This window comes from Cavia porcellus, unplaced genomic scaffold (assembly GCF_034190915.1).
Source record: "Cavia porcellus strain 051 isolate PalLab524CR breed Dunkin Hartley unplaced genomic scaffold, mCavPor4.1 scaffold_7, whole genome shotgun sequence".
In the NCBI taxonomy this organism is placed as follows: Eukaryota; Metazoa; Chordata; class Mammalia; order Rodentia; family Caviidae; genus Cavia; species Cavia porcellus.
In genome coordinates, this window is record NW_026947490.1 from 77,405,221 (window position 1) to 77,426,839 (window position 21,619).

The window sequence follows — 21,619 nt, forward strand, 5'->3', positions numbered from 1 at the left end:
TAAAGCACACACCAGATTTCAAGATTTAGTGTGAGTATGAGCACCCAGCTGGTACTATCCCATTAATGTACTGGCTTCGTTATCGTCTCTGTGAGTCAGAAGTTCCAGAAGAGTATCTGAGTTGAGTCTCATACAGTCAAAATCAAGGTGTCTGTGGCTTCTTTCCTTTTCAAAACTCAGGAGCTCCTAACCTCGTTCAGGTTATTGGACAAATTTGGCTCCTTGTGGTGCAGAGCAGGAGACAGATTTTCCTCGGGTTTCAGCCAGAGGCCTCTCTCAGCTCCTAAGGCAACCTGCTCTCCTTGTTACACTGTATTTTCTTCTTCCGGTCAGCAAGGACACACAGACTCCTTCACATGCTTCGAACTCTGACCACTTGTGCTTCGGTATTTCTCCTGCCACATCTCTTTTGCATCCCATCTGAGTAAATCTGCTGCTATGAAGCCGTGTGAGAGACTTTCTAGAATGTCCACTGAGAGGTCAAGGAGCCGTGACCCAAAGCAGTCACTACTCATCTGCTGAGAAACTGGTGAAAGAAATCATTTCATGCTATTTTCGGGGTGCATCCCATGACACTCAGGAGAAGTTGAAGAAGCCTTATAAGAAACTGGCCTGGAAGCACCATCTTGAAAAGAATGCAGTTGAAGAAGTAAAGCTTAACTAGATTTCTCTGCTTATGAAATGGTACCTGATGTAAAGAAAATGACAAAAGAAGAAAATAGTTAAAGAGATTGAAGCCTGCAGTGGTTTTGGTTCCTGCACAGACGTCCTCGGTATGTTTTCTGGAGGGAGACGAAGGATACATAAAGAAGGTAAAAATGTTAGACATCCATTCTCCATAACCGCAGAAGGTCTGTATAACTGTGTAAAAAGAAAATCAATGGCACGAAAAGACGTGCTATGTGACGAATGTAAGCTCAGCGGCATAAGCACCTGCCTTGCAAGCAGGCGGTCGTGAGTTCGATCCCTGGTACCGATAAAAAAAAAAAGAATGGAGGAGAATGATCAAAATAGCACCTTGAGTAGTTCAGTAAATTCAGTCTCTCAGCACAGAGCAAGAGAACATGGGAGAGAGTAAGTGTGAAAACTGCCATGCAAAGGAGAGAGTTCAAGAGATGATTGTGCAATTCATACTGATAACACATGAAAGCCACTAAAACAGTGCCACGTGGCGCAGAAGGCCAAACAGGACTGGAGCCAAGAGACACTGTCACTGGTTTAGATCAGAAGGACCACACGCTCCTTACTCAATGAGACGAGTATAACTAAATCCAATCATAAATCTTGTTAAATCATTGCATGGACTCCAAAAGTCACTCTGGATATTTGAATCTTAGTCGTCAGCTCTCACACTGGTCAAATGTTCCCTGAAGCTGAGATACTGGTGCCCTTTTATTGAAGACCATGTGCAAAAGTCACCTAATCACCCAGTTTACTCGGAAATTAAACCTCTGTTTTGAACTAGAAATTTTAAAACTCTATTTACAGAAAGGTGTTGATCTATATACTTATTTGTATTAAGTGGAATTCATTGTGATTTTCTGGACTTATGTGACTGTTTCATTACTTGGAAATGGTATAATGATGTAGAGTTTAGCTTATAGTAGTAGTGAGAGAAATGATTTCATGTGTATATATAACAGTTAAATATCATAGGACTATATAACATGTTTATGAGACATATTTACATCGTGACATATATTTAACATACAGTTAATTAGCCTTGGTTACATCTTAATTCCTTTTCTTTAGATCATAATAAACCTTTGAATATTGATTTCTGGAGCTGGATAACTTAGATATCAAAATGAAGAGATGTTTACATGTAAGAGTATTAATCTGCACTCATGATACAGGAAGGTTTTCCTTAGGCATGCTATCTGTATACTTTAAAACATTTGACTCTAAAGTGCTCTAAGTGACTGAAATTCAGTGCTCTAACGTGACAGTATTTAAAGTTGGGAATAGACAAAATTATGATCAATAACTTTGATTGTATGTTTAATAATCATCATATGTTCAAATACTCATGTCTGAATGTGATTAAGCAATTCTTGATGTGTATGATACACAGGATACATTGATTACAAAATATTTCCAATATCTGTTAGCACAGGCTTTTTCTCTCCAGACAAACTATTGGTTTTCCCCACGCCCGTGCAACTTTCAGTTTTAACACTTCAAAATTAAATACAAAAATACTGCTTAAATATTTAACACCAATTAAGTGTGGTCACACCTGAATCCCAGCACTCGGGAAGCTTAGGCAAAAGGATCATTGCAAATTAGAGACCAGCCTGGGCTACAAAGTGATCTCAAGCCCCATCTAGTGAGACCCTGTCTCAAAAAGACAAAAAATACAAAACATAACAGAAACACAAAAAACATCTTCTGTGTTTAAATTATAAGGTCCATAACCTTAATCACGGTCATCAAACCTCTTTTACTGAGTAATACAGTATATTAAGAAGTACATGTTTTAGAGAGCCTAATGTGGTACCAAAAAAAATGTAAAATGTTTCCTAAATAATTTTACATTTATCATATGTTAAAATTAGAATATTTTAGATATACTGGATTGAATAAAATATATAACAAAATTAATAGCCTATATCTTAATAGTATTTTAAAGAGATTCTAGAATGCTTCAAATAACCTACATAGCTGACATCCTCTCCTTGGACTATACATCAATTAGCCAGCACTTCTCCTGACCTAGAAAGAGAGGAATCCTCCTTAACCCTCTCTAGGTCTCTTAACATCAGTCTAGGCTACCATCCATTCTGTGATAAATGCTTCCCACACAATTAAGTGTGGTCTTGCACTTTAAGGCCTCCTATGACTCAGTATGGTATAATACGATTCAAAAGCCACATCTTCCATAGAAGAGAGCCTCAATTGTGACAGGATACAAAGCTTTTACTAGAGGGGCTTCTTTTCTTGTAAGAGAAGACCTCCTGGCCCACCACAGCTGTACCTGACTGCCCTGGTGACTGCTGAGCACTTGATGGAGGCCGTCTTGCTCTTCTTTTGATTTCTACTAGTTTGTGCTTAGAAGGGTTCTTCAATGAATGTTGTTCATTAAGCCAATTAAATGTAGATATCATTGATTGGCTAATTAAAAGAAAGAAAGATTTTGGAAACAAGTACACTGCCCCCCATTTCCCGGTAATGACTAACATTTCCAGACTGTGGTAGCCTCCTCTAGGCAAACCGAATAGTATTTAATGGTTGCATCTTTACAAGTCAAGACAGTGTAATACAATTCAGGAAAAGAGATAATCCGTTATGAAATGAACACCATAATTAACCAAATGTGTTCTTTACTGTGCCCTTTATTTAGCTTTGGTGACTAAACGAAACCACTGAATCTGTGACTATTTGCAAAGTTGTAGTTTAGAAATATTTTCGAATGTGCCAATGTGATGCTTAGCTGTATTTGTTTAATTCAGCAAAACACCAAAATGTTTCCACTACAGTGTTAGACACCCTGCACCTACCTTCGTGCTTCAACTCACAGAAAAGCCACACCATTGGTGGTCTCCAGAAGCCTGTGCCCTGTCCTAGTCATCCAACTCCAGGCACGGCGCAGAGCCTCCTCCTATCTATGCTTCACAGATTCTGGGCTTGGACCTGCCTCAGCCCCGGAAGGGATCCCACACAGGGAGGTAAAATTACAGTCTGCACGCTGTCAGCCACACAGCAAAGGGTCCTTTGCTGAGAAAGCACTGCGGATGGGGTGTCCATCTCCTCCCAGAGGTCAGCCTGATGGAAGACAGAACCATCAGAAACCAGATTCTGCTCACCATCCTCCTCCTCGGTAATCTCACTGGTTCATAGGAAACAATGAAGACCAATAAAAAATACAGTACGAACAGGCATTTTAAATAAAGTGTGTAACTGAAAAGATTATAGACCCAGTAACACTTCCTTCAAAATCTATTGTCATGTCTTTGTGGACTTTCCTGCTTATCAGCATTTTTTTTTTTTTCTCCTCAAGAAAAACACAACAGCAACATTTATTCAGGGGAAAAAAAAAAGGCAAATTGTGTTTCTCCCTTTCATATTACTTTATTGTTTGAGGTTCCTTTTAGATTACAATGTGATATTGTGATTTTGGGATGGGGAGAAAAAAAGCCCTTGTCTTTCAAACATAAGACTGTGATTGTAAGCTATTGTCACCAACTATGAGCTAAAGAGGTTAATGGATCACAAATCTGGCAAACAGCCATCCTTCCTCCAGCTCAGTGAATGACACAGTATACATTCTGTTGTGGCTGGTGAGTTCACGATTTTCTCTCAGTAGTTGGAAAATAAGTTTACTTAGATTTAAATCATCTCTTTTTAGAACTCAACAGTTTTGTCTTTCAGGTTAGCCACACACACACACACACACACACACACACACACAGTTTGAGATTTGATCTTGCTTTCTGAGGTGGTACTGAGTTGGCCTGGAGAAGAGGTGAGCGAAGCTTTTGAAAAAGTAGCTATGCAGAGTGAGCCAGGCAAAGGGCATCCAAACTGTCATTTTCAGATTGACTGCATTAACAGTGAAATTACCATAATAAAAAGGAACGCGCCCTGAAGAAAGCATAGCAGTTCTTTCTGGTGTAGTGCTGCTGATAACTCCTAGAGATCTCTAATTAAATGGGCCAAGCCTCTCCACTGACCTCAGGTTGACATAACTGTGCATTCTGTGACTCATTTCAAAACAGACAAGCCATCAGGAGCAGTCACACTGTGATTGATTTCTTACCTAATGGCCAATGTAGTGCATATTTACTGTAAAATGTAAGCAACAGACCTAAATCCTCTACAGCAGGGCTAGACGAAGGAAAGATTAAAAAAGAGAGAAAGAGCCTCTCCTCCATCCAGGCATCCTAAGAGGGAAAAGCTTTATCAATTAGCATCGATGAGAAGCATAGTTGCCCTGGTATTTTGGTTGGGAAGGGAACCAAAGGGAACAAGTTAAGAGAAGCAGCGACACGGCTGTCTCCTTAGATCAGAGTGGGTCACTGCAGGCAGGCCAAGACCAGAGTGACAGCTCGCAGAATAGCTTCCTTGGGCTGCTCTTTTCCTGGCGATGGCAGCCTAACTTGGGAAGGTGAGCTTGCCTGGCCTGGGGACTTGGGACCCGGAGAAAAGCTAAGCCCTGAGCTCCTCTTCGCAGGTAGGCAGTGATCGCCCCCTGCGACTCCGGAGGCACACAGCAGTCCACAGCACGCGGCTGACGCCGCCGCCCGCCCCTTCCCAGCTCAGCGTGCTGGAAGTACGCGGCAGCTGCCTGGACACTTCAGTGCCCCGAGCTCGGGGTCTAGGCCCCCTCAGCCAGAGACCAGTTTCGGTGCCGCCGAGACTGGATCCCTAGACCTCTGTCTGCCCCAGTGCGCGGCCACCCCATCACCTCTGCAGGTTCTCCAAGCTCCAGTCTCCATAGGCTCGGGAGCCCTGCGCACACACCTGGCCGCCCCACCGCCCTGCTAGCCAGCGGTTCCAGGGCCTAGGTGACAGGCATGGTGGCTGAGCTGCAAGACTTCTGCCTCGGGTAAAACCCTCTCTTCCCGGTTCTCCACCCAGGCCCTGGCCTCCCCGCGCAGCCAGCCGCGGTCGTGCGTGCGCTCCGAGCTCCGCGGAAGACACCTGCGCTCCGCTCCCGTCCCCACCCTTCTCCCCCTCCCTCTGCACGGCTTCTCGGCTGGCTTCTGCGGCTTGGGGGCGGCAGCTGGAGGAGGAGCAGCGGGAGGAGGGGAGCGCAAGGAGGAGCAGGGGCGGGGTGGGTGGCTGGGAGCGAGCGGAGAGGGTGTGGACAGGCAGTCTGCAGCTGGTCGCCGGGGACCCGGTCCCCGCTGCGCGCCCGAGCGATGGAGGGGAAGAGCGCGGCTTAGACGCACAGGCGCGCACACCGCAGGGCTCGTCTCCGGGACGCGGCTGCCTGCTCGGGCGCGCCAGGGCCGGGGCCAGGTTGCGGCCGCGACAGCGCAGCCGGGCAGCGGGGCGGTCCAGAGCCCGGCGCCGGCCGGAGGACGCAGGAAGAGCAGATCCCCAGCTCGCGGACTGCGGCTCCCCCGTGCGCAGCGCGCAGGACCGGCTGACCGCGCTGCCTGGAACGCTGCCCTGGGCGCGCACGGGGCCGGCTGGCGGCGAGGATGCGCACCTCCCCTGGCCCGGCAGTTGCGGTCCCCGACTCTGCGCGGACTCGGGCCCCGGCGGCCGCCCGTGCCGTGCCTGCGCCGCGGGAGCGCGCCCTGCCGCACCTGGCTCCAGCCCCCCGGGGTGGCGCTGGAAACGCGCCCTAAACTCCACTACTTCTGAGCCCCCACCTGGCTCCAGCCCCGGACCTCGTTCCGCCGCCGCCGCCGACTGCACTCAGGAGCGCTCCCGCGCGGCTCGGCTCCCCAGCCCCGCGGCTCCCCGACCTGCTCTCCGCCGCGCCTGAGCCGCAGCCTCCAGAGGAGCGGACCCGCTGCCGCCAGCCCCGCAGGATCGGAGCCCCGCGCCGGGCCGTGGTGAGCAGGGCGCGCTGCCCGCCTCGCGGGGGAGGAGGAGGCGAGGCCACGGGGCCGAGACCCCACTGGCACAGGGGAGGCGAGGACGCGGGGGTCGCCCGGGAGAGGCGTCCGTGGGTAACCGCCAGGAGCACATGGTGGGTGCGGTTTTTCTGGGCGCTGCCTGGGAAAGACTTTAGAGCTGTTTGCTGGGGTTTGGGGTCACGCTCCTAGGAGATGAGCAACAGCGAGAGCGACTCCCAGGGTCAGTGTGGAGGGTGTCTGTCTGTCTGTCTGTCTGTCCTCCGGGTCTGCGAGGAAGGGAAGGGGAGGACACTCGATCGCTGCTCCGAGAGTTTAGGGGTTTGCGCTCGGTTACTCCGCGGGGCGTCTGTGGCTGTCGCGTGGAGTTCCGGGGCGGTTGGTGGGAGGAAGGGGCTTTAGGGTCCGGGTCCAGGGCAAGCAAAGCCTTACTTAGAGCAAGGTGGCGGGGTGCCTTCTCTTTTAAGCGCCCCCTTTCTTGGCACCAGCCCCAACCCCGCGTAGCCTCACTTCGGCGAACCCCCCCCCCCCATCCTGGTCCTCGCTCCCCACAGGAGATAGAGGCAGCCCAGGTGTGGTTCTGGTCCTATTACCCGAAGGTCTTCCTGGTTACTGTGCTCCTTCCTGGAGCACTGAGATTCCTTGCCTGGAACTTGGGAAACCACCTTGTGAAGGGAAAGTCCTGGAGGAAGGATCGCCCGGGCTGAGGAGGATGCCCTTACCTGCAGGCGCCAAGCGCTCAGCCTGCACCTCAGCTCCCAAGTCATGCGCTCAGGCAGGCTCCATTCAGGTTTCACTCCCTGAGTTTTCTGGAGCACCCAACTAAGGGAGCTGCTGCTCAGCTCTGTGGTCTCCCAAACCTCACCAGTTGGGTCTGGCTAGCTGTCTTCCCTCTTACCTCTGAGTAACAGCAGTTTCTTCTAGGAAAATGTTGATCCCAAATGGCAGATTTAATATTTGCAAAATGCCTTAAATCATATTACTTTGTGGATAGATTTAATTGCATTGTAACTCTACTCTGATTTATGTAAACATAGCCTGATAAATAGCATACAAGATCAGGTTGAGGGGGAACAAAAGTCGGTGGGTATCCTTCCAGGGACATTAATCAATTCCAAACTGATTTGCTAGAAGCAAAAAAAAAAAATGGTTTCTTCTGAAAGGTGTTTGGTAGTGGTTTCTATATATTGGAGAGCTTTGGACAAATGCTTTCACATTAGAATTTGGTTCGAATATATTCAGCTTGCTTTCAAAGAAAAGTTGGGGAGATAGTAAAAAGATAAATTTGAATACCAAATATGACTGTTTTTAAAATGTTTATTGGCATCAGTTATATTGCAACCTGTTTTTAAAAATTCCTTTCTGTGGCTGCCCAGTGAAGTTCTTAGAAGCAGACAGGAAAACAATTCTACTTACCATTTTCCTTGGATTTGTTTACAATGGTCATTGCTCCAAGCCACTGAATTAGCATCAGGGCGGCTCCTTCACTTGGAGAATGTAAAGATTCGCCAGTGAGCTGTGATAAGACCCACGGACACAGAAGCTATTGCAAGAAATGTAAAGATGGAAAGGAAACCATGGTTTAAAATTAACTGCCTCCAAGGCGATATGTTTTAACAGTAAAAAAGAAAACCACTCTCCCAAGTTACTCTCTAGGTTATTTAAAAATACTCTTCTCTCAATTACTAAAATGCATGGTGATATCATTACTCAAGGAAAATAATATTTTCAAATCGATGCCTAAGCAGATTATATGCAAAATGATAAGCACAGTTTTCAGTGGCGAATTCCAGCCAGGGCTGGGATCATGGTTTAAAGCCAGACAGAGCCCATGCTTAAACGTCCCGATTCGAAATTGCTCCCTTTCACATGTTTTTAATGAGGTGCTGCTCAGTGTCTCGAGTTCTGGTCGCATCAATGTCCTTGCCATTTTCCAGGCATCCACAGATGGTTTGGAATGAGTAACATTCTTAGTGAATTTTCACTCATTCAGTAAGTTTCTACTGAGCACATGAATACACGCAGTTTGCAGAGCTGAGCTGGGGTGTTTTTCCCAACAAGAAGAAAGCCTAACGGCCAGAAGCCTTGTGCTTACTCCTGCACTGTGTACATAGAACCGCAAGACAGTGCCCAAAGTAGGTAGTCAACAAAGAGTTGTTGACTCAGAAAAAAAAAAAAAAAAATCACCAAAGATGTTAACTAGTCAACTTTGTTTTTACCCAGAATTCCAGCAGTATGCTTAGCCAGCCATGACATTCAGGTATGACTCAACTTCAGGGATCTGTTGCTGAGGTTCTCTTTCTCCTGTCTTTGTCTGAATTCTTTAATGTAACTTTCTGTGCCCTGCGTGTAACTTCTCACTCTAGCATTCTGTGTATCATTCCTCTGGAACGGTGCCAGACCTGAATATTTCATTAGTATTCATTTATGAGTAAATGCAAATGTTCTTGTTGCACTGAAAAAGAGAACTCGAATTCACAGAACCCAACAAATATTTTGCTCCTTAATTTTCTTATTTCTTTATTTTTATGGTCTCACAAACAGTAACATCACTTAAAATGCAATTATGTGTGAATGATTATTTGGGATTCTTTTTAAAAAGGGAAATGTCTTATGGGTATTTTAGTTGAGTTTTTTTTTTTTTTTTTACTCTGTTGACATGTTTGGCAGGATGGCCTTTTATTGTGTGTACTATCATTCATGAATAAATTAAAGCAAAAGGTAAAAGGAGTTATGATAGAATTCTTGCTAAATGCTCAGAGAAGACATTGTGAGCATTACTGCTATGATTTGGTCATTGAAATCATGTGGCTATATGTATATTTTATTGGACTTTATGTGTACAATTTAAATCTTTTAAAAATCTTTTCTTCTAGTTTAATATATTATTATAATTAAGTGAGTAGTAATCTGGGTTATAGTTTGTTTGAAGAAAAAGTAAATAGTTTGACAAAGGAAACCAAATCAAATTGAGGGGATAATTTTTCGAGTCACAGATTTGTCTCTGTTTACCTCCTGTCAGTTATTTGGTAAGGGAGGAGGAGTCAAAAACAAAATCACAAATAACTAGTTAAAGTTTTCATTATAAAGTTAATGTCACTGTTTGCAAACATTCTGTGTTTACATTTTTCTTTGAATCTAGTATGAATTCTTTAAAGAAAAGTGTAAAATATTTTTTTCTGGGATCTAATTTAATTGTTGATAAGTTTTGTTTCCTCTAGAATCAGTCTTTGTTTTGAGGGTCATGATGTTATCTTAATCTGCATGGCAGAAGCAGATGTTTGTACTGCATTTTAAAAATCCCTGATCTGAGTCAGACGTCCTTTTGAATAGCTAACATTTATCAAAAGTAAAAGTATAAATTGCGTGTAGAGAGGCGCATGATGTGAGGGGAGGGTAAACGGAGCTGTCTCGGTCTCTGTCAGGTTCCACCATCATGACTTACTGTGAATCTAAGGTGTGGTTCAGTGGGCTGGTTTTCTCCTTCTTGGTGAGGCTTATGAAACAGCTATGTCTATTTTAAGAAAAGGTCGAAGAGTCTATTTGGCTTTACGGAAGGTTTCACACGTGTAAGTTCTGTGTGTGTGTGTGTATGTAGACACGTGTATATAAATGTTATTTTTCCACTATATTTTGCTTAATAAATTTGAATAACAGATCGAGTATCCCCTCGGGGGTCTGTGTGCTTGGTGAAGTGGACATTATCCGGAGAAAGATACTTACATCAGGGTTCATCTGGTTTGATAATAAATTGCTAGACTTGCTAAACTCCCTGGACCAGTTTGTTTAAGAAACACCTGACAACTTTTAGCGTGTGTGTGTGTGTGTGTGTGTGTGTGTGTGTGTGTGTGTGTCTGGTAGCATACAGAGAGCTCTAGTGATAATGTCTTTCAATTCTAGTAGCCAGTCCGTTCTGCACAGAAGAATAAATAAGCAAAACTGTTCTTACTGATAGCACCACTTCGGAGGCTAAGAGGAGGAGGCTTTGTAAGGACTAAACAAGCCGGTCAAAGTCCATAGCTACTAAGTAGAAAAGCTGGTTCTAGAGGCCAGGCAGGCCACTGTTTTGTTATAAGTTCACCTAAATGGAGGACCCAGTGAAGAGCAAGTTAAGTTGTGAAAGAAACACACATTGTAGCTACTGCAGTTTACAGCAGTTTTCAATGTAGAGTGAATTCCTAAGAAATTCATAAGGAAGGTGATTATGACCAAGTGGTGACATAACCAGTACTGGAGCACAGTGTTGTGTCTTAATGTAGTGTTTAATGGACTCAGTAGTTTTCCAAGGTTCAGCTACTTTCAAATTAGCAACTTCAAGATCAGATGCCATACTTAAGTAGTTTTAATAGCACAGAGCTTCTGATGCTGGATGCACTGTGCCTTCTGTAAAATCCTTATAATGTGAACTTCTTGCATCGAGGTCAGTAGTATTATCATGTGGTGTGTGTCAATCTGAATTCAAGGGTGGTGTAAAATAAATACTGCTCAAAAATCGCCACACCCAGTAGACATCCCATTAATGGTGACCCTCTGAATTAAAGCAGGATACTTCACAAATTGCTTATTCAGAAATAAAGCAACTTCCAGTGTATTTATAATTGCATAGTTCTTAAAGGTGTGATTGAGTGCTGAAGAGAAGTCTCCTTTTCATGATGATCTGAAGGCATTCCTGTCTACAAAACTCTGTAGAATGATAGCCTTTATGAGAGGAACACCAAAAGGAGAAATGTGGTATAGAACGTGAAATAATAAACTGCTTAAAATATTTAAGTTTAGAAATAGACAAAAAGAAAAATGCCCCTAATTGTGTCTTTTATTTTAAAAGGCACGGAAGACATCATTAACATTAAGTAACAGTATCTTTAAGCTGCTAATGAGGTAACACAACTGGCATATCATAATTATTAACCATCTTACTCTCTGAGTACAGTTTGGGGAACTATTTGGGAAAGTATTAAAATGTCACTATATTGCTGTTTTCTATAATGAACTAACTCAAGTCAATGAAAAAAACTACAATAATCGCAATTGTACCCGAACATAAGTAAGTATTTATCACAGTGCAGGTACTGGAGTCAGACCGAGCTGGCTGAAGTAGAATCCTACCTTTGTTACCTGTTAGCTATGGCACCATGGGCGAATCACTTACTGATGCTTAAAAATTTATTATGCTGTACTGGAAATGCCAGTCCATATGTTTCCGAATGAAAATCAACACCCATGCCTAGCACAGCGCATCATCCATGGTGAAGTCCAGGAAGCAGCAGTGGATCCTGGCACCACACCAGCATCTTCAGCAGCACAGTGACCACAAGGTTCGCAGTCACCATGGGTACATGGTGTACTCAGTGGGTTCTGCGTACATCTGAACTGGTTGTTCTCGGTTGTATATCCCAGATCCTGCAAATTATCTCACTACTGAGATAAGTGTATTTTGAATAAAGTATGTTTCTAGACTTAAACTTGATTGAAGTGTTACTGGATTTAAGCACAGAAACTGCAGTGAGGCTGTGGGGCAGCCAATTGATAGTCTTTTCTTGCAGGGCTTAGTATCCAATGATACAGTAAGTATCCTCTCCAATGGATATATTACACAGGAAATAGCAAAAGTTTTTCTGTTAACATTGAAATATTTATGCTTTTTTTTCTATCAGATATGAATTAAAAGTTTTAGGATGCACAGGTCTTAAATTCTTTTACCTTTTAAAATTCATTAAGGTGAAAAACTGCTGACCGTACACTAGGGTAGCTTAACTTAAAAGGTTAAGTTTAACTTTATTCTTAGATTTGTTTTTCTTTGTAACATTTAATTCTGCTAGCCACTTAACTACCACCATTTTGTGTTCACAGATCTTAGAAACTCATGTTTCTCAACATTATTTTTTCCTGACATATATGCTTAATCATTTCTTTATCTTGGTAAAAATAATAAATGATGTTCTCTGATATTAATTAATGTGTTCTATTTACCAAGAGGTGTCTTAACACATTTCTTCCTTACAAAGCATTCAATGGGACATATTCACTGCTACTACTATTATTTTATTATTATTATTATTATTATTATTATTATTATTATTTCCACTTCATCTGTAAGGAAATTAAGGCCCAGAAAGGACTTCAAGCCTGGGGGGCTGGATGTCACCATGACCTGAACCTACACCATCTGCCCCTAGAACCTTTCCCCTTCCCACAACACACACAGACACACACACACAGGCTTGTTTATTCCACTTACTTTCAAGCTACTATCCCTTGATTTCCATACCATGAAATTCATGCTTTCCTAGCTCCCTGAAAAAAAATTTAAAAATTTAAATAAAGACTAGTGTTTTTTTTTTTTTTGCTTTATCATATCATGTTATTTTCATACGTGTATTCAGTGGTCACTAAGGCATTAAATTAGAGCATATTATTATCAAACTATTGGATGTGTTCTTTTGTTTTGTTTTGTTTTGATTTTGCTACCGGGGATCAAACTCATGACCTCGCATTTGCCCGGTGGGCACTTATGTCTCTGAGCTAAATCCCCAGCCCTATTGGATCTGTTTTTAAGGAGACTTAAACAGGTCTACCAGGACCCTGCTGAGTGGCTGAGGTCTGAGTGGTTGACCCTGCACTGTGTGTGGTGAGGGAAACTGGTGTTGCAGGCAAGCGGGATTTGCTCATCTCGTGAGCCACCTGTCTGTGACCAGAGGGTCCTCACTGCCTTTTTTTTTCTCAGAAAAATAAAAGACTGTAAGACCAGAAGGCATGAAAGGGAGCCTTGCCACCCAGGGATGCAGGGAGAAGTGGACTAGCTCCCTACAGGGTCCTTCCGAATTCCTGTGAACCTGAAGGATTCTTCCTTCCTAAGAAACTGACACAAGAGCTGAGGGTCTTTCCACTGACTCCCATGGGGTGCTTCTCACAGCAAGAATTGTATGGGCCATGTCCTTCTCACCCTGTTTTCGTGGCACTTAGCACATTGTATAAGGGAGCAGACACAGAGCTGCTTCCTGGAGGAATCTCTAGACCTGGGAAACACAGAGACAAAACACAGACAGAGAGGATGTGGAGGAAGGGGCAGAGACAGAGATGAGGTAGACACAAGGTGCCTGAGAGATCAGTGGGTCATGCGTAGGTATATGGCCGGTAGGAAGATTGTTTTCATTTTATTTTATTTTTCAGTAGTGTTATACTCCTGGGCTTCCAAATTGGGGCCAGTGTGTGGTACCACTCAACCTTGATCATCAGACTTCAGGGTGAAACATTATTTCCCATTGTCCTTGTGTCAGTGCTGCCTACACCACTGAATTTTTTTTCTGGTACTGGATATCAAACTCAGACCTGGTGCTTGCCAAGCTTGTGCCACTGAGCTAAGCCCCCAGCGCACACCATTAAATCTTAATCATTAGTGATTGTTGTATGCTGGTTTTCTGTGAATGGAATGATTTTTTCCTTAATCAGATACTTACCATAGACTCATGCTGTATCTTAGTTTTGGAGTTTTGGCATTTCTTTGAGAAGTGGGCTTCCAACTGTAAATCTTATCCACCATTATTCCCTTAGTGCCACCTCTTTCCAGGTTCCTCATATTACTTTGCTCTTCCATACTGGCAATGCCCTTTTCTCAGAGAGCCAAGGAAAATCATAAAGAAAGGACAATAATTACAAGGTTCATAGTGCAAACGCAGTCACTTAGGATGATCTTGTATTTCTCCTCCTCCTCCCACATCTGTTCTTTCACCAGAACATGGCAAAGTCCATCTCCTGAACAGCTACCTGTCTCACCAGCCCCAGTGCCACTGCTTGAGCTCAGGCCACCAGAACTTCCTACCTGAACCACTGTGGCCTCACACTGGACCTGCGGTCTCCATCCTCCTCATTGCATTTGAAATGTTTTCCAGGTACAAATCAGGTCATGCAGTTTTGGTTAATAACCTGCAATGTCATTATCCTTAAGGGTCAACTTTTAACTGACTGCCTACTTACTGGCTGCACCTTACTGACCCGCTGACCTGGTCTGAGGCTGAGCCCTGTCCCTTTTTTGAGAGTTCCTAGGAATGTACCATGTGTCCGTACTCTTCCCTGCCTTTGCGAATGCTGGTTCTCTACTCCTCTGATTTCTTATCTAAATCACCACCTTGCTGTGTATTCTTACACCTCCACTTCCCTATCTTAGTTAGTTTCCCATTGCTGAGACATAACACCCTGTTTCAGTCCGTATCAGCTGTCTCCAAGGCAGGATAGCACAACAGAGGAGAAGCAGCTCATGGAACGCTCAAGGGAAGTAGAAACAGTGAAGAGAGGAATTAGCAAGAGATAAACCCTTCCAGGACATGCCCTCGGTGACCCAGTTCTTCCAACCACATCCCACCTCCTAACAGCAGATCAGCTATAAACTCGTCAGTGGATTAGTCCACTGATGATAACCATTCCCCCGTGATCCAGTCAGCCCCCCAAAGGCCCCACCTATGAGCACATGGGACTTTGGGGGAACATCTAGACATGAACCATAACACTAACCTCACCCAAGGCAAGATGAGCTGGGTCTCTCTTTCTCTGCTATGTTATAACTCCGTGGTGGTGAGCCCAGGACACACATGGTGCAGGGGGCATGCACAGCCCTGGGTCTACATGTTGCGCCAGCATCACCATAGTAATCGAGCGTTGAATGCTCAGGTTTAATTGCAGTGTTGGCACTTAGTGATAAGTAACTGGGTTGGCACTTGGTGTCTAGAAGATTCATTATAACTGATATAAAGTATTTCTCTTCCCTGCATGAATATACACATAGTCTTTCCCCACCTTCCATCAGTACTTGTGTGTTAACTTCGTAGCACGGAGTCTAGAAATGGAAGCACTACCTACATTGTCCTTGGAGAGATACCTTCCCTGTTTTCTCACTTGCTAGCTTACTCATTTTTTTTGCCTTATTCATGTATTGAGCCACTACTGTACACCAGGTAGTCTTCTAGGTGCTGAGGGTATAGTGACTTAGTCTTTGTCTCCAGGAACTTGTTGACACAAGAGTAAATCCAACTGGCAAAAAACAAGTGGCATTCACTATGCTAGACAATGCAGGGAGGCACGATGAGGGAAGTGGGGTGAGAGGGTGTAGTTCTGTCTGGGAGAGCACGGAAACTGCCCTCCTTCCTCTTGCTGTCTTCCCCATTCTCTCTGTTCAGCAGTGTGCGGAGCTTTAGAATAAACACATGCTACTAACAGGAGCTCTTGAGAGTACATTTAGACCTTCAGGTCTCTAATAATAGTCTGTAGACAATTAAACAATCTGTGCTTTTAGGCTAAGCCTGTAATATGAAGACAGCTCCAGAAAATCCCACGTTACCCAAAGCTCAACTTCTAGTTTTTTCTTTTTACATATATCTAACATTATATGATAAAATTCCCTTCTCCCTACAAAGCAAGGAATTTATATTTAATCAATCATTAGTATCTATGTGGTATACAAATCTGATTTCTTGTTTAGGAGTTGAAGTATGAACTTAAATTCTTTTGCCATGACAAAATAGAAAACTCAGTAAGATGAAATGAACTATCTTTGATAATTATGTTACAGACCCTTATCTAGTATAAAGAAAGAGAAATGGCCTGAGGATTAATGTATTTCATTACAAATGTGCAGGCAAGTTGGTTTTAGATGTGTGTGACTCCTCTCTGCTAAAAACAAAACCACAGATACAAAATAACATACGTTATGTTCAAACCTGCACAAAATAAATTATCTTCAAAAATGTGTAATACTCTAGTGCCTAAAAAATTGGTCTATTTAACACATGTATATAAATAAATGTATATAAATTATGGGTTCACCATCCATTGTCTCAAAATCCAAAATGCTTTACATTTTGAAAGTGTTTAATCTCTGACAGGGTGCCACAAATGGAAAATTCTGTTCCTGATCTCGTGTGACAAGTCACAGTAAAAGTCCAAATGCTCTAACATATTTTATGAAAGTAACTTCAGGCTGTATGTATAAGGTAAATATGAGGCATAAATGGATTTTATGTTTAAACTTGGATCCCATCCCCAAGGTACTTCATTATGTACATGGAAATACTCCAAAATTGGAGGAAAATAAGGAATATTTAAGCTGTGCAACCATTTAGGTAGATTCTCTTATTATGTTGTATCATTTCTGAAATTAAAACAAAAGCAAGAAATATACCGTACCACATTTTTCACTTCTGCTCTGAATTGTATGAAAGTATCAGCTAATATTCTATAGTTATATGGACCTCATAATCTCATCATTTGCCTTAAAGCTGAGAGAAAACCGTGAGCAATAAGAAGGTAACACCAAATTAATCCTATTTGTTTGCACTTATAAGTTTAATATTTTTATGCTGCTGTGCGGATTTAACTGCATTCTATGTTAAAAGATGAGTCAATCTTTGTTTTTAACTAGAGATAAATTCTGTTGTCTTGAGAAGGTGTCTGACTTTTTTCATATGTAGCCATCACCTTTTCTGTGACTGGACTTCGTCTAATAATAATCAATCACTGTGAATGGTGGTTCCCTACCATGACCCTTAGTCATGTGTCAGAATGACTGGAGAATAACACCAGGAAAATCCACAAAGCGCACTTGTAGCTGTATCTGAAGGTGTCACCCTGAGTACTATATATGGTCCCTGGTCTCTTTCTGTCTAATGCAGTTTCCCTGCACTGCTTCTTGGCTGCCATGAAATGACTATATTGCTGTGCCATGTCCCTCTGCCACCAGATTTCTATCTTGGAATCAGCCAACTGTGGACTGAGTCCCCCAAAACAGAACCAAATTGATCTCTTTCTTTGAAATTGCAGGTGTCAGGTGTTATGCCTCAGTGATGAGAAAGCTGTACTTACATTAAATATTCCACAATATTGAAATGCTGGAATGCTGAACAAAAGATTTATCTGTAGTAAAGTAGGCAGCAATCACGCAAATGTTAAGGTCCCTGGCTGCGGTGCGAGCCCTGTTGCCTCCCTATGCCTGGTGATCTGTCGCGGAAGCCCAGTCCTGAGGACCTGAGTGGGTGCCTCTTCCTGCACCTGACACATGGAAGCATTCTGGTCGCCCACGGGGTGTTGGCTTCCCATTTTAGAAAAGAGGGAACCTGACATAAGAAGAATTACAGTGCCACAAGGGAAACTGGTGATTTTTATGCATAGGGACCTTCTGGACGCTCCTGTGAGAAAGAAGAATCCATGTTCTTGTCATCTCTAAACCAGAAATCACACCTTTGACCTCACTCCTTCCGCTTTTGTCAACAAGTGCCGCCACTTGCTTCGTCTTCTAGAATGTGTAACATGACAGTAACTTAATACCATGACAGCAGTTCAACATCATTGTCCATAACCTGCCAGCTCTGCATTGAGCATCTACTGTGTTCCTGACCAGCTTCTAGGAAGGACTGACTTCAGCATATGATGGTCTGGGGATTTGGGGGAGGAGGTGATAGAAACTCCTAAGACTAAAATCACTTGCAGAGATCTTACCTATCAATCACCTTTACCTTCTTGATTTTTCTCTTTTGAATAAGTCCCTCATTTTAAGGGCTTTAGTCACTATTTAATTTCTTCTGTTGGGATACTGAACACTTGGAATTTCTAACATTTTTAAAAATATGTGAGAAAATCCAAATTTTCTTGGTAGAGAAACTGAGAATATATAGTTTGAAAAAATATATAGTTACCCTGCTCCAGTGAGACCGTGTATTCTATGAAAGTTAATGTCATCCGTCTAATATATTTTAAAAATGTATCTAGGTGGTTTATTCCTTTACTGTTTTCCTCCTGAAAAACTTCTCTCTGAGACAAAAAAAAAAGAATTCAGTTTGAGTCGTATGTTATATTCCAAAGAGGAGCTGCCAAATTTGAAGGGATTCCTAACAAGGTAATTAATTATCCAGTAATGAGAGGACTTACTGGAGTGTAGGATGGAGAGCAGATGGTGGAGGAAGAAGGATGAGGCGGTCAGGGCGTGGTGAGGGGTGCGATCTCACCGTGGCCTCGGTGCACGGTAAAGTACTGAATCTCCCTCCTCCTGCTGTGCGTCCTCCTACACCTGTTTTGCTCACTGATCCTTCCTCTCCCATCCTCATCTACCACTAAACTCCAGAGATCCAGCTGCCCTTTCTCCCTGCAACCACACTCACGTGACAGTCGTAGAAGTGAGGGAAGAGGAGGGCAGAGGTCTGCTCCTCTGTGACCTTGGACACAATGCCAGCATCTGTGGCACCCCCAGACCCACTTCCTGGAGCAAACCAGGCTGCCACTATCCTCGTCCTGACCTTTCTTTTAGGGACACAGATGTAGAGCTACTGTAGAGGTTTAGATTCACTTAGAATCAGTTAAAATAAATCAATATTGTACACAAGCAACATCAACGTTTTGATAAGTTTTAGATTTTAAAGTCCTGAACCGAAAATCTTACATTTTCCTGGAGTAAACACGATGGCAAATCAGTGAAACATATACACAAGGAACAGTCACTATTCCCCTGTTCCAGGAGGTTCTCCCTTGTGTCTAATCAAGTTTCCTGGCAAATTAGAAGGTGGCACCTTTAGCGAGCTAAATATTTGATGGTAGAGATTACAGTGACTTTACATTGATTTTTTAAATGGAATTACCACCTTTTACCGACTGTTACGGTCAGGATGCATTTACAACTCTGAAAGTCTTAGTGCTTGCAGATATTACCAAGAGGGATGATACTGAGGTTTCACATTTTTTAAAAAACAGCTATTTTTGCAGCTTTTATCACTCATGCACTAAAGAAAAACTCAGTTAAGACATCATCATAATATAAAAGCTACTCATTTTTCATTAAAAAAAAAGAGCAAGTTTTTGAGCTGAGAAAGTAGGCAGTCACCTTGCCTGTCCCACCCTTTCAGGACCCATCCCATCTTTTATCATTTAAAGTAGAACTTCCTAAAATAGATCACACTGACAAGTAGTAATTACTGACAGCTGCATTTAATTAGCGAAGCAGACTCCTGCTCATGACAATAAAGTATTATTGCACATTTAGCAGTAGCACTGGCAGTGGAGGTGACTTTGCTAACATAAAACTAGAAGACCTGTTCTTTTGTTCGCTTTTTCTAAATTTAAATAAACATGAGCTTGACTGGAATTGAACTTGTGCTGTGTGGGAGAAAACGAAAACAGGAGCTGTGCAATGTTTTTCTTTTCCCTTTCTTTTTCTTTAATTTTTTTCTTTTTTTTAGAGAGAAATGAGCAGATTGTACAAGAATAAAAGTAACTTGGTGCCAGCTTTGGGTTCCCACTCTGAAATAATACGTGAGTGTTTTTGTGTTTGCAAGACTGTGTGCTTGTAGGATTTAGAGTGTGGAGGTGTTTGGATATCAGAGATAGAAACAACTAACCCTTATACTCTGCCCCTTCTCGCCTGAGCACAGTCTGGGGTACACATTATTTGGAACATAAATGGGATAAAATCTAAGATTTCGTACACATCTTGAATTTTGAAAGCAGGTGCAACGCCTTTTCACTCTTTCTTACAGTAACTGAGCTTGACTTTCTCTTACTTTATTTCTGTTACTTTCTTTCCTCATCCTTATCTGATCTTTTGTGTATCGGTCCTTAGATGGGTGGTCCTGTGATGGTGAGTTCCAAGCAGCACAGTAGATACTCAGCATTTTGAGTGGCACCAACCGCACACCATCAGTTTATAATGTTGCTGATGTTGAGAATGACTGCAAAGATGATTGAAGGGAGAAATGCTTCGTTTAAATGACATTCTCTATTTTCATTATTTAAGTATATCACTCAACATCCATAAATAATTCAGCTTTTTATGACAATATCAGAATGACCAGTTGTGTTACCCACTCTGTTGGCTCACACTCATAAAACTCAATCTCCAAAATATTTACTGGGGGTCTAAAATCTGAATGAATCTGAATAAAAACAAGAAAACCATGTTGCAATGTCTGGAACTCATTTTTACTGGCTGAGTGTAGTAAATTTTCACAGTGCTATTTTAAATTATCTGGTCGACATTTATTCCTGAATTATAACAATAGACTCCGTATAAAATACTGCCGTCTTATAATTTGCCATTGTAAATGTTATATTAATAAAAATCAACTTAAGTATCCTAGCAATGAGAGGCAAGATGAATATAAAAAAACAATTCTAAATTGACTCGCAAACTAATTTCCACCATGGACCTAGCTAGTAACTTTTTTCCTCTTTTTTTAAGTCCCTCCCACTCACTCTCTAGCAGACATCAACAACAGAACAAGGAGGGTGCCCAAAGAGGGTGTGGGGTAAACAGTGGGTCCAAACCAGACTAGAATGACTCAGCAGCGTGACATTCCTCCACAAGGACATTGCCACCACTGACTGTCCTCAAAACCCACGTCAAGGACCAAATTAATTTATAAACCCAGCCAATATGTCTTCTTGGTTTGCAAATACTAGTGAGTCAAAGGAAAAAACAACTAAGGAACATGTCTGCATTTTCAAAGATTTTACTAAAAGTAAATTGTGAAACACAGAAGCTGTGCAGATATTAAGTATGAGTATCTACACAGGCATTCACTTAAGACCACTTAGGAATTGTTTTAAATATTAAGACATAAAGCTTCACTAATGGCCTAAAGTTAAAGCTTTACTTCTTTCTGTAATATTCTAGTATTAAAATCATATTCAGAAGATAGGTTTATTTTTATTTGGTGTTTACACACCAACCAAAAATAGGAAATGTTTCCCTGAAAAATTTTATAAGATTCAAGGGCACTGACTAAAAATAAGTATTATAATCATTAAAACTGTGTATGTTTGACAAATCAATGTTTCAACTATAAAACTTTCCCAACTTAGATCTACGAAGTTGGAAACAACTATACAACTGCTCTAATTACTGTACTAGCTCATACAGTAGTACTGACATTCAGAGACGCAAATATTCTTTATAAGAATGTCTTTGACTTTTAATGTCATTAGTGGGCCAAGGATTTAGCTCAGTTGCATAAGCGCCAGCCTGGTAAGCACAAGGTCATGAGTTCAATCCCTGGTACAATACTAATAATAAAAATAATAATAATGTCATTATTAATCAAAGTTCCATATTAAGT

General features: G+C 42.4%; 1 protein-coding gene across 8 annotated transcripts in view; it reads left to right on the top strand.

Moving 5' to 3' along the window:
• The first annotated feature begins 5,089 nt into the window (after positions 1-5,089).
• The window catches only part of Hs3st5 (heparan sulfate-glucosamine 3-sulfotransferase 5), a 282,160-nt gene continuing 265,630 nt past the window's right edge, over positions 5,090-21,619 (top strand). For 4 of the 8 annotated variants that reach the window (XM_063253881.1, XM_063253878.1, XM_063253880.1 and 1 more), the window contains exon 1: positions 5,240-5,548. The gene's annotated coding sequence lies outside the window, so the exon portion shown is untranslated. Of the gene's footprint in view, positions 5,108-5,239; positions 5,549-6,628; positions 6,647-21,619 lie in introns of those variants that run through there. The other 4 variants (XM_063253876.1, XM_063253877.1, XM_063253874.1 and 1 more) reach the window with 4 other exon arrangements.